At 46.8% G+C, this 15,236-nt stretch overlaps 1 long non-coding RNA gene across 1 annotated transcript; it reads left to right on the plus strand.

Annotated features, from left to right (window-relative positions):
* Positions 1-1,760: 1,760 nt before the first annotated feature.
* On the plus strand, positions 1,761-12,454 carry LOC140385836 (uncharacterized). The gene is made up of 2 exons (XR_011933484.1): positions 1,761-1,902; positions 12,314-12,454. It is a non-coding gene; the product is annotated as an uncharacterized lncRNA (long non-coding RNA).
* The last annotated feature ends 2,782 nt before the right edge of the window (positions 12,455-15,236 follow it).

Genomic DNA, 15,236 nt, shown 5'->3' on the forward strand with positions numbered 1-15,236 from the left:
TACTGTACCTGGTGTTATACAGTGACCGGCCTCTATTAACCAGTGCTGTACCCGGTGTTATACAGTAACCGGCCTCTATTAACCAGTGCTGTACCCGGTGTTATACAGTGACCGGCCTCTATTAACCAGTGCTGTACCCGGTGTTATACAGTGACCGGCCTCTATTAACCAGTGCTGTACCCGGTGTTATACAGTGACCGGCCTCTATTAACCAGTACTGTACCCCGGTGTTATACAGTGACCGACCTCTATTAACCAGTACTGTACCCCGGTGTTATACAGTGACCGGCCTCTATTAACCAGTACTATACAGTAACCGGCCTCTATTTGAGTATAAGAATTGGCAAGTCATGTTGCAGCTGTATAGAACCTTAGTTAGGCCACACTTGGAGTCTAGTGTTCAATTCTGGTCGCCACACTACCAGAAGGATGTGGAGGCTTTAGAGAGGGTGCAGAAGAGATTTACCAGAATGTTGCCTGGTATGGAGGGCATTAGCTATGAGGAGCGGTTGAATAAACTCGGTTTGTTCTCACTGGAACGAAGGAGGTTGAGGGGAGACCTGATAGAGGTATACAAAATTATGAGGGGCATAGACAGAGTGGATAGTCAGAGGCTTTTCCCCAGGGTAGAGGGATCAATTACTAGGGGGCATAGGTTTAAGGTGAGAGGGGCAAGGTTTAGAGTAGATGTACGAGGCAAGTTTTTTACGCAGAGGGTAGTGGGTGCCTGGAACTCACTACCGGAGGAGGTAGTGGAAGCAGGGACGATAGGGACATTTAAGGGGCATCTTGACAAATATATGAATAGGATGGGAATAGAAGGATACGGACCCAGGAAGTGTAGAAGATTGTAGTTTAGTCGGGCAGTATGGTCGGCACGGGCTTGGAGGGCCGAAGGGCCTGTTCCTGTGCTGTACATTTCTTTGTTCTTTGTTTGTTTGTTGTATTAACCAGTACTGTACCCGGTGTTATACAGTGACCGGCCTCTATTAACCAGTACTGTACCCGGTGTTATACAGTGACCGGCCTCTATTAACCAGTACTGTACCCGGTGTTATACAGTGACCGGTCTCTATTAACCAGTACTGTACCGATGTTATACAGTGACCGGCCTCTATTAACCAGTACTGTATCTGGTGTTATACAGTAACCGGCCTCTATTAACCAGTACTGTACCTGGTGTTATACAGTGACCGGCCTCTATTAACCAGTACTGTACCTGGTGTTCTACAGTGACCGGCCTCTATTAACCAGTACTGTACCCGGTGTTATACAGTGACCGGCCTCTATTAACCAGTACTGTACCGATGTTATACAGTGACCGGCCTCTATTAACCAGTACTGTATCTGGTGTTATACAGTAACCGGCCTCTATTAACCAGTGCTGTACCCGGTGTTATACAGTGACCGGCCTCTATTAACCAGTACTGTACCCGGTGTTTGTACAGTAACCGACCTCTATTAACCAGTACTGTACCCCGGTGTTATACAGTGACCGACCTCTATTAACCAGTACTGTACCCGGTGTTATACAGTAACCTGCCTCTATTAACCAGTACTGTACCCGGTGTTATACAGTAACCGGCCTCTATTAACCAGTGCTGTACCCTGGTGTTATACAGTAACCGGCCTCTATTAACCAGTACTGTACCCGGTGTTATACAGTAACCGGCCTCTATTAACCAGTACTGTACCCGGTGTTATACAGTAACCGGCCTCTCTTAACCAGTGCTGTGCCCGGTGCTGCTTGCACAGTGGATGGTTTATGATGCTGACAGTGATTCTCCTGCTATGAGTGACACCAGTTTTTCTTTCACAGACAAAGATGAAGCGCAGAGCAGTCGGGATCTGGCATTGTGGATCTTGCATGAAAACAGTGGCTGGAGGAGCCTGGGCCTACAAGTGAGTGTCTCTGGGGGGTGGGGGGGATGGACAGTGATGACTGGTTGGGCAGTTTGGGATGGGCTCGGTGAAGGTAGGGGACGTTTTCAATGGATACGGTGAAGGAACCCTTAGGGAGCAGAGACCATAATTTAGAATTTACCCTGCGGTTTGAGAGGGAGAAGCTGCAATCAGATGTAACGGTATTACAATTAAATAAGGGTAACTACAAAGACACGAGGGAGGAGCTGGCCAGAGTTGATTGGAAAAGGAGCCTAGCAGGGAAGACAGTGGAACAGCAATGGCAGGGGATTTTTGGGGTTATTAGGGAGGCACAACAGAAATTCATCCCAAGGAGGAGGAAACATGCTAAGGGGAGGACAAGGCATCCATGGCTGACGAGGGAAGTCAAGGGCAGCATAAGGGCTAAAGAAAAAGCATGCAAACTGGCGAGGATTAGTGGGAAACTAGAGAATTGGGAAGACTTTAAAAGCTAGCAGAGGACAACTAAGAAAGCAATAAGGGGGGAGAAGATGAAGTATGTGTGCAAGCTGGCTGGTAATATAAAGGAAGATGGGAAGAGATTTTTTTCAATATAAAAGAGGAGGCAAAAATAGACATTGGACCACTGGCGAACTAATAGGAAACAAAGAAATGGCAGAGGAACTGAATAGTTACTTGCATCACCAAAAGGTGAAGTCACACGCCAAAAGGTGAAGTCACACGGGATCAGGGGTGAACTGGCAAGGTGGATACAGAACTGGCTAGGCCATAGAAGGCAGAGGGTAGCAATGGAGGGATGCTTTTCTAATTGGAGGGCTGTGACCAGTGGTGTTCCACAGGGATCAGTGCTGGGACCTTTGCTCTTTGTAGTATATATAAATGATTTGGAGGAAAATGTAACTGGTCTGATTAGTAAGTTTGCAGACGACACAAAGGTTGGTGGAATTGCGGATAGCGATGAGGACTGTCTGAGGATACAGCAGGATTTAGATTGTCTGGAGACTTGGGCGGAGAGATGGCAGATGGAGTTTAACCTGGACAAATGTGAGGTAATGCATTTTGGAAGGGCTAATGCAGGTAGGGAATATACAGTGAATGGTAGAACCCTCAAGAGTATTGAAAGTCAAAGAGATCTAGGAGTACAGGTCCACAGATCACTGAAAGGGGCTACACAGGTGGAGAAGGTAGTCAAGAAGGCATACGGCATGCTTGCCTTCATTGGCCGGGGCATTGAGTATAAGAATTGGCAAGTCATGTTGCAGCTGTATAGAACCTTAGTTAGGCCACACTTGGAGTATAGTGTTCAATTCTGGTCGCCACACTACCAGAAGGATGTGGAGGCTTTAGAGAGGGTGCAGAAGAGATTTACCAGAATGTTGCCTGGTATGGAGGGCATAAGCTATGAGGAGCGATTGAATAAACTCGGTTTGTTCTCACTGGAACGAAGGAGGTTGAGGGGCGACCTGATAGAGGTATACAAAATTATGAGGGGCATAGACAGAGTGGATAGTCAGAGGCTTTTCCCCAGGGTAGAGGGGTCAATTACTAGGGGGCATAGGTTTAAGGTGAGAGGGGCAAAGTTTAGAGTAGATGTACGAGGCAAGTTTTTTACGCAGAGGGTAGTGGGTGCCTGGAACTCACTACCGGAGGAGGTAGTGGAGGCAGGGACGATAGGGACATTTAAGGGGCATCTTGACAAATATATGAATAGGATGGGAATAGAAGGATACGGACCCAGGAAGTGTAGAAGATTGTAGTTTAGTCGGGCAGTATGGTCGGCACGGGCTTGGAGGGCCGAAGGGCCTGTTCCTGTGCTGTACATTTCTTTGTTCTTTGTTCTTTGATCAGTCTTCATGGTGGAAGACACCACTGGGATGCCAGAGCTCCAGGAGAACCAGGGGGCAGAGGTGAGTGAAGTGACCATCACGAAGGAGAAGGTTCTGGGGAAACTGAAAGGTCTGAAGGTGGATAAGTCACCTGGATCGGATGGACTACACCCCAGGGTCCTAAAGGAGATAGCTGAGGAAATTGTGGAGGCTTAGGTGATGATCTTTCAGGAATCACTGGGGGCAGGAAGGGTCCCAGAGGACTGGAAAGTGGCTAATGTAACACCCCTGTGTAAGAAGGGAGGGAGGCAGTAGATGGGAAATTATAGGCTGGTTAGCCTGACTACCGTCATTGGTAAGATTTTAGAGTCTGTTATTAAAGATGAGATCGCGAAGCACTTGGAAGTGCATAAAATAGGACTGAGTCAGCACGGCTTCGTCAAGGGGAGGTCGTGTCTGACAAATCTGTTAGAGTTCTTTGAGGAGGTAGCAAGGAAGGTTGACAAAGGAGAACAAAGGATTTCCAGAAGCCCTTTGACAAGGCGCCGCATAGGAGACTGTTAAATAAGTTAAACGCCCATGGTGTTCAGGGTAAGATCCTGGCATGGATAGAGGATTGGCTGACTGGCAGAAGGCAGAGAGTGGGGATAAAGGGGTCTTTTTCAGGATGGCAGCCGGTGACTAGTGGTGTGCCTCAGGGGTCTGTGCTGGGATCACAACTTTTCACAATATACATTAATGATCTGGAGGAAGGTACTGAAGGCACTGTTGCTAAGTTTGCAGATGATACAAAGATCTGTAGAGGGACAGGTAGTATTGAGGAAGCAAGGGGGCTGCGGAAGGACTTGGACAAGCTAGGAGAGCGGGCAATGAAGTGGCAAATGAAATACAATGTGGAAAAGTGTGAGGTTATGCACTTTGGAAGGAAGAATTTAGGCATAGACTATTTTCTAAATGGGGACATGCTTCGGAAATCAGAAGCACAAAGGGACTTGGGAGTCCTTGTTCCCGATTCTCTTAAGGTTAACGTGCAGGTTCAGTCGGCAGTTAGGAAGGCAAATGCAATGTTAGCATTCATGTCGAGAGGGCTAGAATACATCAGGGATGAACTTCTGAGGCTGTATAAGGCTCTGGTCAGACCCCATTTGGAGAATTGTGAGCAGTTTCGGCCCCCGTATCTAAGGAAGGATGTGCTGGCCTTGGAAAGAGGAGGTTCACAAGAATGATCCCTGGAATTAATATTCAAGAGGCGGCTGGATATAGCACTTGGGGAGAATGGGATCAAAGGCTATGGGGAGAAAGCAGGATTAGGCTATTGAGTTGGATGATCAGCCATGATGGTGATGAATGGCGGAGCAGGCTCGAAGGGCCAAAAGGCGTCCTCCTGCTCCTATCTTCTATGTATCTATGAAGGACTTGTCATATGAGGAACAGTTGAGGACTATGGGTTTGTACTTCTTGGATATTAGAAGGATGAGGGGGGATCTTATTGAAACTTACAGGATACTGCGAGACCTGGGTAGAGTGGACGTGGAGAGGATGTTTCAACTTGTGGGAAAAACTAGAAGCAGAGGGCACCATCTCAGACTAAAGGGACGATCTTTTGAAACAGATGAGGAGGAATTTCTTCAGCCAGAGGGTGGTGAATCTGTGGAACTCTTTGCCGCAGAAGGCTGTGGAGGCCAAATCACTGAGTGCCTTTAGGACAGAGATAGACAGGTTCTTGATCAATAAGGGGATCAGGGGTTATGGGAGAAGGCAGGAGAATGGGGATGAGAAAATATCAGCCATGATTGAATGGCGGAGCAGACTCGATGGGCCGAGTGGCTTAATTCTGCTCCTGTGTCTTTTGGGCGGCACGGTAGCACAGTGGTTAACACTGCTGTCTCAGTGCCAGGGACCCGGGTTAACACTGCTGTCTCACAGTGCCAGGGACCCGGGTTAGCACTGCTGTCTCAGTGCCAGGGACCCGGGTTAACACTGCTGTCTCACAGTGCCAGGGACCCGGGTTAGCACTGCTGTCTCAGTGCCAGGGACCCGGGTTAACACTGCTGTCTCACAGTGCCAGAGACCCGGGTTCAATTCCAGCCTCGGATGACTGCGGAATCTGCATGTTCTCCCCATGACTGCGTGAGTTTCCTCCGGGTGCTCCGGTTTCCTCCCACAGTCCAAAGATGTGCAGGTTAGGTTGACTAGCCATGTTAAACTGTTGTTGGTGTCCAAAGATTAGGTGGAGCTATGTAGATAGGTCGGGGAGTGGCCTCGGTAGAGTGCTCATTCAGAGGGTCGGTGCCGACTCGATGGGCCGAATGGCGGCCTCCTGCACTGTTAGTTCTATGTGCCATCGTGCAATAAGCTGAATCTGGAGAGGGAGGTTTGAATGAAGGGGAAGAGTGGACAGTTGTGTATCCAGAGCGATTTCTGGATTTTATTTATTGACTTGTGAATGTGGCACCGATTTGGAACAGTCTTATTTGTGGTGCTGGCTGTCGCTGATGCTCTCATCTACAAGGAAAATTAGGAGAAACGTTAAGAGGAAAAAATAACTTGGGAGAGGTTACTGATCGAGGTGTTAAGATTCAAAACAAAGGTATAAAAGCCAACATAAGTGTACTTTACCTGAATGCCCGTAGTATTCGAGTTGATGGTGCAAATCATTGTTAATTACTATGATTTAGTGGCCATTACTGAAACATGGTTAAAGGATGGTCACGACTGGGAGTTAAATATCCAAAGGTATCAAACTATTCGGAAGGACAGAGTGGATGGTAAGGGAGGTGGTGTAGCTCTGTTATTTAAGGATGACATCCGGGCAACAGTAAGGGATGACATCGGTGCTATGGAGGATAAGGTTGAATCCATTTGGGTGGAAATCAGGAATAGTAAGGCGAAAAAGTCACTGATAGGAGTAGTCTATAGGCCACCAAATAGTAACATTATAGTGGGGCAGGCAATAAACAAAGAAATAACTGATGCATGTAGAAATGGTACAGAAGTTATGGGGGATTTTAATCTACATGTCGGTTGGTTTAACCAGGTCGGTCAAGGCAGCCTTGAGGAGGAGTTTATAGAATGTGCCCGGGATAATTTCCTGGAACAGTATGTAATGGAACCTACAAGGGAACAAGCGGTCCTAGATCTGGTCCTGTGTAATGAGGCAGGATTGATTAATGATCTCATAGTTCGGGATCCTCTTGGAAGGAGCGATCACAATATGGTGGAATTTAAAATACAGATGGAGGGTGAGAAGGTAAAATCAAACACTAGTCTTTTGTGCTTAAACAAAGGAGATTACAATGGGATAAGAGAAGAGCTAGCTAAGGTAGACTGGGAGCAAAGACTTTATGGTGAAACAGTGGAGAACCTTCCAAGCGATTTTTCACAGTGCTCAGCAAAGGTTTATACCAACAAAAAGGAAGGACAGTAGAAAGGGGAAAATCGACCGTGGATATCGAAGGAAATAAGGGAGATTATCAAATTGTAGGAAAAAGCATACAGAGTGGCAAAATTAGAGGGAGACTAGAGGACTGGGAAATCTTTAGGTTTAGAGAGGCAAGGGCTGATTCGGGGCAGTCAGCATGGCTTTGTGCGTGGAAAATCATGTCTCACAAATTTGATTGAGTTTTTTGAGGGGGTGACCAAGAAGGTAGATGAGGGCCGTGCAGTAGACATTGTCTACATGGACTTTAGCAAAGCCTTTGACAAGGTACCGCATGGTAGGTTGTTGCAGAAGGTTAAAGCTCACGGGAGCCAGGGTGAGGTTGCCAATTGGATTCAAAATTGGCTGGACGACAGAAGACAGAGGGTGGAGGGCTGTGACCAGTGGTGTTCCACAGGGATCAGTGCTGGGGCCTTTGCTCTTTGTAGTATATATAAATGATTTGGAGGAAAATGTAACTGGTCTGATTAGTAAGTTTGCAGACGACACAAAGGTTGGTGGAATTGCGGATAGCGATGAGGACTGTCAGAGGATACAGCAGGATTTAGATTGTCTGGAGACTTGGGCGGAGAGATGGTAGATGGAGTTTAATCCCGACAAATGTGAGGTAATGCATTTTGGAAGGTCTAATGCAGGTAGGGAATATACAGTGAATGGTAGAACCCTCAAGAGTATTGAAAGTCAAAGAGATCTAGGAGTACAGGTCCACAGGTCACTGAAAGGGGCAACACAGGTGGAGAAGGGAGTCAAGAAGGCATACGGCATGCTTGCCTTCATTGGCCGGGGCATTGAGTATAAGAATTGGCAAGTCATGTTGCAGCTGTATAGAACCTTAGTTAGGCCACACTTGGAGTATAGTGTTCAATTCTGGTCGCCACACTACCAGAAGGATGTGGAGGCTTTAGAGAGGGTGCAGAAGAGATTTACCAGAATGTTGCCTGGTATGGAGGGCATTAGCTATGAGGAGTGGTTGAATAAACTCGGTTTGTTCTCACTGGAACGAAGGAGGTTGAGGGGAGACCTGATAGAGGTATACAAAATTATGAGGGGCATAGACAGAGTGGATAGTCAGAGGCTTTTCCCCAGGGTAGAGGGGTCAATTACTAGGGGGCATAGGTTTAAGGTGCGAGGGGCAAGGTTTAAAGTAGATGTACGAGGCAAGTTTTTTACGCAGAGGGTAGTGGGTGCCTGGAACTCGCTACCGGAGGAGGTGGTGGAAGCAGGGACGATAGTGACATTTAAGGGGCATCTTGACAAATACATGAATAGGATGGGAATAGAGGGATACGGACCCAGGAAGTGTAGAAGATTGTAGTTTAGTCGGGCAGCATGGTCGGCACGGGCTTGGAGGGCCGAAGGGCCTGTTCCTGTGCTGTACATTTCTTTGTTCTTTGTTGGTTGTAGAGGGTTGTTTTTCAAACTGGAGGCCTGTGACCAGTGGTGTGCCTCAGGGATCGGTGTTGGGTCCACTGTTATTTGTGATTTATATTAATGATTTGGATGAGAATTTAGGAGGCATGGTTAGTAAGTTTGCAGATGACACCAAGATTGGTGGCACAGTGGATAGTGAAGAAGGTTATCTAGGATTGCAACGGGATCTTGATCAATTAGACCAGTGGGCCGACGAATGGCAGATGGAGTTTAATTTAGATAAATGTGAGGTGATGCATTTTGGCAGATCGAATCAGGCCAGGACCTACTCAGTTAATGGTATGGTGTTGGGGAGAGTTATAGAACAAAGAGATCTAGGAGTACAGGTTCATAGCTCCTTGAAGGTGGAGTCGCAGGTGGACAGGGTGGTGAAGAAGGCATTCGGCATGCTTGGTTTCATTGGTCAGAACATTGAATACAGGAGTTGGGACGTCTTGTTGAAGTTGTACAAGACATTGGTACGGCCACACTTGGAATACTGTGTGCAGTTCTGGTCACCCTATTATAGAAAGGATATTATTAAACTAGAAAGAGTGCAGAAAAGATTTACTAGGATGTTACCGGGACTTGATGGTTTGAGTTATAAGGAGAAGCTGGATAGACTGGGACTTTTTTCCCTGGAGCGTAGGAGGCTTAGGGGTGATCTTATAGAGGTCTATAAAATAATGAGGGGCATAGATAAGGTAGATAGTCAACATCTTTTCCCAAAGGTAGGGGAGTCTAAAACTAGAGGGCATAGGTTTAAGGTGAGAGGGGAGAGATTCAGAAGGGCCCAGAGGGGCAATTTCTTCACTCAGAGGGTAGTGAGTGTCTGGAATGTGCTGCCAGAGGTAGTAGTAGAGGCGGGTACAATTGTGTCTTTTAAAAAGCATTTAGATAGTTACATGGGTAAGATGGGTATAGAGGGTTATGGGCCAAGTGCGGGCAACTGGGACTAGCTTAATGGTAAAAACTGGGTGGCATGGACTGGTTGGGCCGAAGGGCCTGTTTCCATGCTTCTATGAACAGAAAGCTACTAAAGAAGCTATAAAGAAGAGTAAGATAGATTGAGTAATCTTGCTCAGAATATAAAAACAGACAGTAAAAGTTCCTACAAATATATAAAACAAAAAAAGAGTGGCTACGGTAAATATTGGTCCGTTAGAGGGTGAGAAGGGAGATTTAATAATGGGAGATGAGGAAATGGCTGAGGAACGGAACAGGTTTATTGGGTCGGTCTTCACAGTGGAAGACACAAATAACATGCCAGTGACTGATGGAAATTAACCTATGACAGGTGAGGACCTTGAGATGATTGTTATCACTGAGGCGGTAGTGATGGGCAAGCTAATGGGGCTAAAGGTAGAGCAGTCTCTTGGCCCTGATAGAATGCATGCCAGAGTGCTAAAAGAGATGGCTAGGGAAATTGCAAATGCACTAGTGATAATTTACCAAAATTCACTAGACTCTGGATGGTCCCAGCCAATTGGAAATTAGCAAACATGACACCACTGTTTAAAAAAGGAGGTAGGCAGTTAGCCTAACTTCGGTAGTAGGGAAGATGCTGGAATCTATCATCAAGGAAGAAATAGAGAAGCATCTGGATGGAAATTGTCCCATTGGACAGACAGACGCAGCATGGGTTCATAAAGGGCAGGTCGTGCCAAACTAATTTAGTGGAATTTTTTGAGGGCATTACCAGTGCGGTAGATAACGGGGAGCCAATGGATGTGGTATATCTGGATTTCCAGAAAGCTTTTGACAAGGTGCCACACAAAAGGTTGCTGCATAAGATAAAGATGCATGGCATTAAGAGTGAAGTAGTGGCATGGATAGAGGATTGGTTAATTAATAGAAAGCAAAGAGTGGGGATTAATGGGTGTTTCTCTGGTTGGCAATCAGTAGCTAGTGGTGTCCTTCAGGGATCAGTGTTGGGCCTACAACTGTTCACAATTTACATAGATGATTTGGAGTTGGGGACCAAGGGCAATGTGTCCAAGTTTGCAGACGACACTAAGATGAGTGGTAAAGCAAAAAGTGCAGAGGATACTGGAAGTCTGCAGAGGGATTTGGATAGGTTCAGTGAATGGGCTAGGGTCTGGCAGATGGAATACAATGTTGACAAATGTGAGGTTATCCATTTTGGTAGGAATAACAGCAAAAGGGTATTTATTTAAATGATAAAATATTCAAACATGCTGCTGTGCAGAGAGACCTGGGTGTGCTAGTGCATGAGTCGCAGAAAGTTGGTTTACAGGTGCAACAGGTGATTAAGAAGGCAAATGGAATTTTGTCTTTCATTGCTAGAAGGATGGAGTTTAAGACTAGGGAGTTATGCTGCAATTGTATAAGGTGTTAGTGAGGCCACCCCTGGATTATTGTGTTCAGTTTTGGTCTCCTTACTTGAAAAAGGACGTACTGGCACTGAAGGGTGTGCAGAGGAGATTCACTAGGTTAATCCCAGAGCTGAAGGGGTTGGATTACGAGGAGAGGTTTAGACTGGGACTGTACTCGTTGGAATTTAGAAGGATGCGGGGGGGATCTTATAGAAACGTATAAACTTACGAAGGGAATAGATAGGATAGATGCGGGCGGGTTGTTTCCACTGGTGGGTGAAAGCAGAACTAGGGGGCATAGTTCTGTAGATTTAGGACTGAGTTGAGGAGGAACTTCTTCACCCAAAGGGTTGTGAATCTATGGAATTCCTTGCCCAGTGAAGCAGTAGAGGCTCCTTCATTAAATGTTTTAAGATAAAGATAGTTTTTTGAAGAATAAAAGGATTAAGGGTTATGGTGTTCGGGCTGGAAAGTGGAGCTGAGTCCACAAAAGATCAGCCATGATCTCATTGAATGGTGGAGCAGGCTCGAGGGGCCAGATGGCCGACTCCTGCTCCTAGTTCTTATGTTTAGTTCCCTTTGGGGAGGTGGGGAATCCCTGAAGACAGTGTCACAGAAAAGGCTGATGGGTGGAGCGCTGGCCCTGAGGGGTGTTGCTCTGTCAGTTGTGTTGCACCCTGTCCCGAGGGGGGGGTCAGCTCTGAGGGGCGCCGCACCCTGTCCCGGGGGGGGGTCAGTGCTGTTCTGAAACAGTTGAGCGTTCAGTTCGATTACGTTTCATCACCAGTTGATGCTGAATGTAGTTTCTGCCCCACCGATGCTCCCAGACGTGCCGAGTAGCACGGCAGCACAGTGGTTAGCACAATTGCTTCACAGCTCCAGGGTCCCAGGTTCGGGTCCGGCTTGGGGCACTGTCCGTGCGGAGTCTGCACATCTTTGGACTGTGGGAGGAAACCCACGCACACACAGGGAGGATGTGCAGACTCCGCAGGTTAGGTGGATTGGCCCTGATAAATTGCCCATAGTGTTGGGTGGGGTCACTGGGTTATGGGGATAGGGTGGAGGTGTTGACCTTGGGTGGGGTGCTCTTTCCAAGAGCCGGTGCAGACTCGATGGGCCGAATGGCCTCCTTCTGCACTGTAAATTCTATGAATCTGAGTATTTCTGGTGAATTTATTTCTCATTTCCGGTAGCTGCAGTATTTTACTTCTGTTTCCGATAACCCGACCATTTATCTCATTGGGGGTTTGTGAAATCTTGTTTAACATCCCGGGTTCTGAAAGGTGCTGTACAAATGCAAGCTGTTCCTGTTTGTGACCAGATTCAGGCTTATTGCTGATTTTGGTGGGTGGGGGTGGTGTAACCCGGGGTTTTGCTTTGACAAACTCTGATTTTTTTTCCCCTCCTTTCTTTGGCAGCACCACCTCGGCCGTCACCGTGAAGTCTGCAATTCGCCGTCTGCGGGAGCTGAAGGATCAGTGAGCACTGGTCATGGAATCAACACCTTCCAGAGGTTTATGTATCAGCAAACTTGTTAATAAAATGTTAAAGGCACAACTGCTTCGATGTCATTGATTTACTGACGAAGTAAACTGAACTGTGGGTTAGGGAATGCAAACAAATTTCCATTGTATTTTGCCTGTTAACTGTGACATTTTACATCCCCCAAATCCGAGGGTAATCTTTAGCATTACTCTGTCCATAGTGAAACACAAGTTTCAGTGAGGAACTGAAAGAAATTAGTATTAGTAAAGAAATGGTTTTGGGGAAATTAATGGGATTGAAGGTGGATAATAATCTCCATCCCAGAGTGGCCCTCGAAATAGATAGATTGGTGGTCATTCCCAAAATTCTTTGGACTCTGGAATGGTTCCTACAGATTGGAGGCTAGCGAATGTAACCCTGCTATTCAAAAAGGGAGTTAGAGAGAGAACAGGGAACTATAGACCAGTGAGTCTAACGTCGGTAGTGGGGAAGTTGCTGGAGTCCATAGCACAGCATTTGGAAAGCGGGTAATCAAAGTCAGCATGGACTTCCGAAAAGAAAATCATGCTTAACAAATCTACTAGAATTCTTTGGCGATATAACTAGTAGAGTTGACCAGGGAGAACCGGTGGATGTGGTTTATTTAGGCTTTCAGAATGCTCTTGACAAGGTCTCAAACAGCAGTTTAATATGTAAAGATTGGGTAGTGTCTTGAGATGGATAAAAGGCTGGTTAGCAGACAGGAAGCAAAAGGTTGGAATAAATGGGCCTTTTTCCAATTGGCAGGCAGTGACTAGTGGGGTACCTCGGGGACCTGTTCTACGACTCCCAACTCTTCACATTGGTTTAGCTCACTGGGCTAAATCGCTGGCTTTTAAAGCAGACCAAGGCAGGCAGGCCAGCAGCACGGTTCAATTCCCGTACCAGCCTCCGAACAGGCGCCGGAATGTGGCGACTAGGGGCTTTTCACAGTAACTTCATTGAAGCCTACTCGTGACAAGCAATTTTCATTTTCATTATATATTAATGATTTGGACAAGGAACTAAATGTATTGGGCTGGATACTCCGCTGTCGGGATTCTCCGTTACGCCTGGGAATTTCCCGACTGTAGGGTTGCCCACAATGGGAAACCCCATTGGCGGGACAGAGAATCCCACCTGTGATCTCCAAATTTGCAGATGATACAAAGTTGGGTAGGGGGTGAGCTGTGAGGAGGATGCAGAGATGTTTCAGTGGGATTTGGACAGGCTGAGTGAGTGGGCACATGCATGGCAGATGCAGTATGATGTGGATAGATGTGAGGTTATCCACTTCGGTAGCAAAAATAGGAAGGCAGATTATTATTTGAATGGGTGCAAATTGAGAGAGGTGGATACTCAGCGAGACCTTGGTGTCCTACTGTATCAGTCGCTGAAAGTAAGCGGCAGGTACAGCAGGCAGTAAAGAAGGCAAATGGTATGTTTGCCTTAATAGCGAGAGAATTTGAGTATAGGAATAGAGATGTTTTGCTGCAATTGTATAGGGCATTGGTGAGGCCACACCTGGAGTACTGTGTACAGTTTCGGTGTCCTTGTCTGAGGAAGGATGTTCTTGCTATGGAGGGAGAGCAGTGAAGGTTTACCAGGCTGATTCCTGGGATGGCGGGACTGTCATGAGGTGAGACGAAGTCGGTTAGGATTATATTCATTGTAGTTTAGAAGGGTGAGGGGGGATCTCAGCATGTTATAGACATGGGCAGTTTAAGGAAGTACAGTCAGAGAGGGAATGGGTGACCACCAGGCAGCAGAATGGGGGCAGCAGATAGTCAGGAAGGCCCAGAGAACTTGTTGGAAAACGGTAAGAGTGCCGATTCGTCTAGGGAGTCCAGCCAGACCCAGGCTCATGGCACTGTGGGGGGCTCAGCTGTACAAAGGGCGAGGATAAGGGTGGAAGAGCAATAGTGCTCGGAGACTGGATAGTGAGGGGTGCAGATGGGCATTTCCACAGACGTGACTCCGGGATGGTGTGTTGCCTCCCTGGTGTCTGGCAAGGATGTTACTGAACTGCTGTAACTCATTCTGAAGGAGGAGGGTGAACAGTCGGAGGTCATGGTTCACATTGGAACTAACGACAGAAAGAGGGATGAGGTCCTGCAGCAAGAATTTAGGGAGCTCGGTAGCAGAATGAAAAGCAGGACCTCAAAGGTTGTAATCTTTGGATTACTTGTGGTGCCACGTAATCGAGAATATAGGCGTAGAAGGAGAGCAGATGAACGTGTGGCTGAAGAGTTGTTGCAGGAGGGAGGCTGAGTCACTGGGACAGTCGAAAATGAAAATCGCTTATTGTCATACGTAGGCTTCAAATGAAGTTACTGTGAAAAGCCCCTGGGCACCACATTCCAGTGCCTGAGAGTTACAAGTTAGATATGTCAGGAATAAAAGAATGACTAGGGTAAGAGTAGGGCCAGTCAAGGACAGTAGTGGGAAGTTGTGCTTGGAGTCTGAGGAGATAGGAGAGGTGCTAAATGAATATTTTTCATCTGTATTCACACAGGAAAAAGACAATGTTGTCGAGAATACTGAGATTCAGGCTACTAGACTAGAAGGGCTTGAGGTTCATGAGGAGGAGGTGTTAGCAATTCTGGAAAGTGTGAAAATAGATAAGTCACCTGGGCCAGATTGGATTTATCGTAGGATTCTCTGGGAAGCTAGGGAGGAGATTGCTGAGCCTTTGATCTTTATGTTGTCATTGTCTACAGGAATAGTGCCAGAAGACTGGAGGATAGCAAATGTCCCCTTGTTCAAGAAGGGGAGTAGAGACAACCCCGGTAACGATAGACTAGTGAGCCTTCTGTTGTGGGCAAAGTCTTGGAAAGT

Source organism: Scyliorhinus torazame, chromosome 2, assembly GCF_047496885.1.
Source record: "Scyliorhinus torazame isolate Kashiwa2021f chromosome 2, sScyTor2.1, whole genome shotgun sequence".
NCBI classification, from domain to species: Eukaryota; Metazoa; Chordata; class Chondrichthyes; order Carcharhiniformes; family Scyliorhinidae; genus Scyliorhinus; species Scyliorhinus torazame.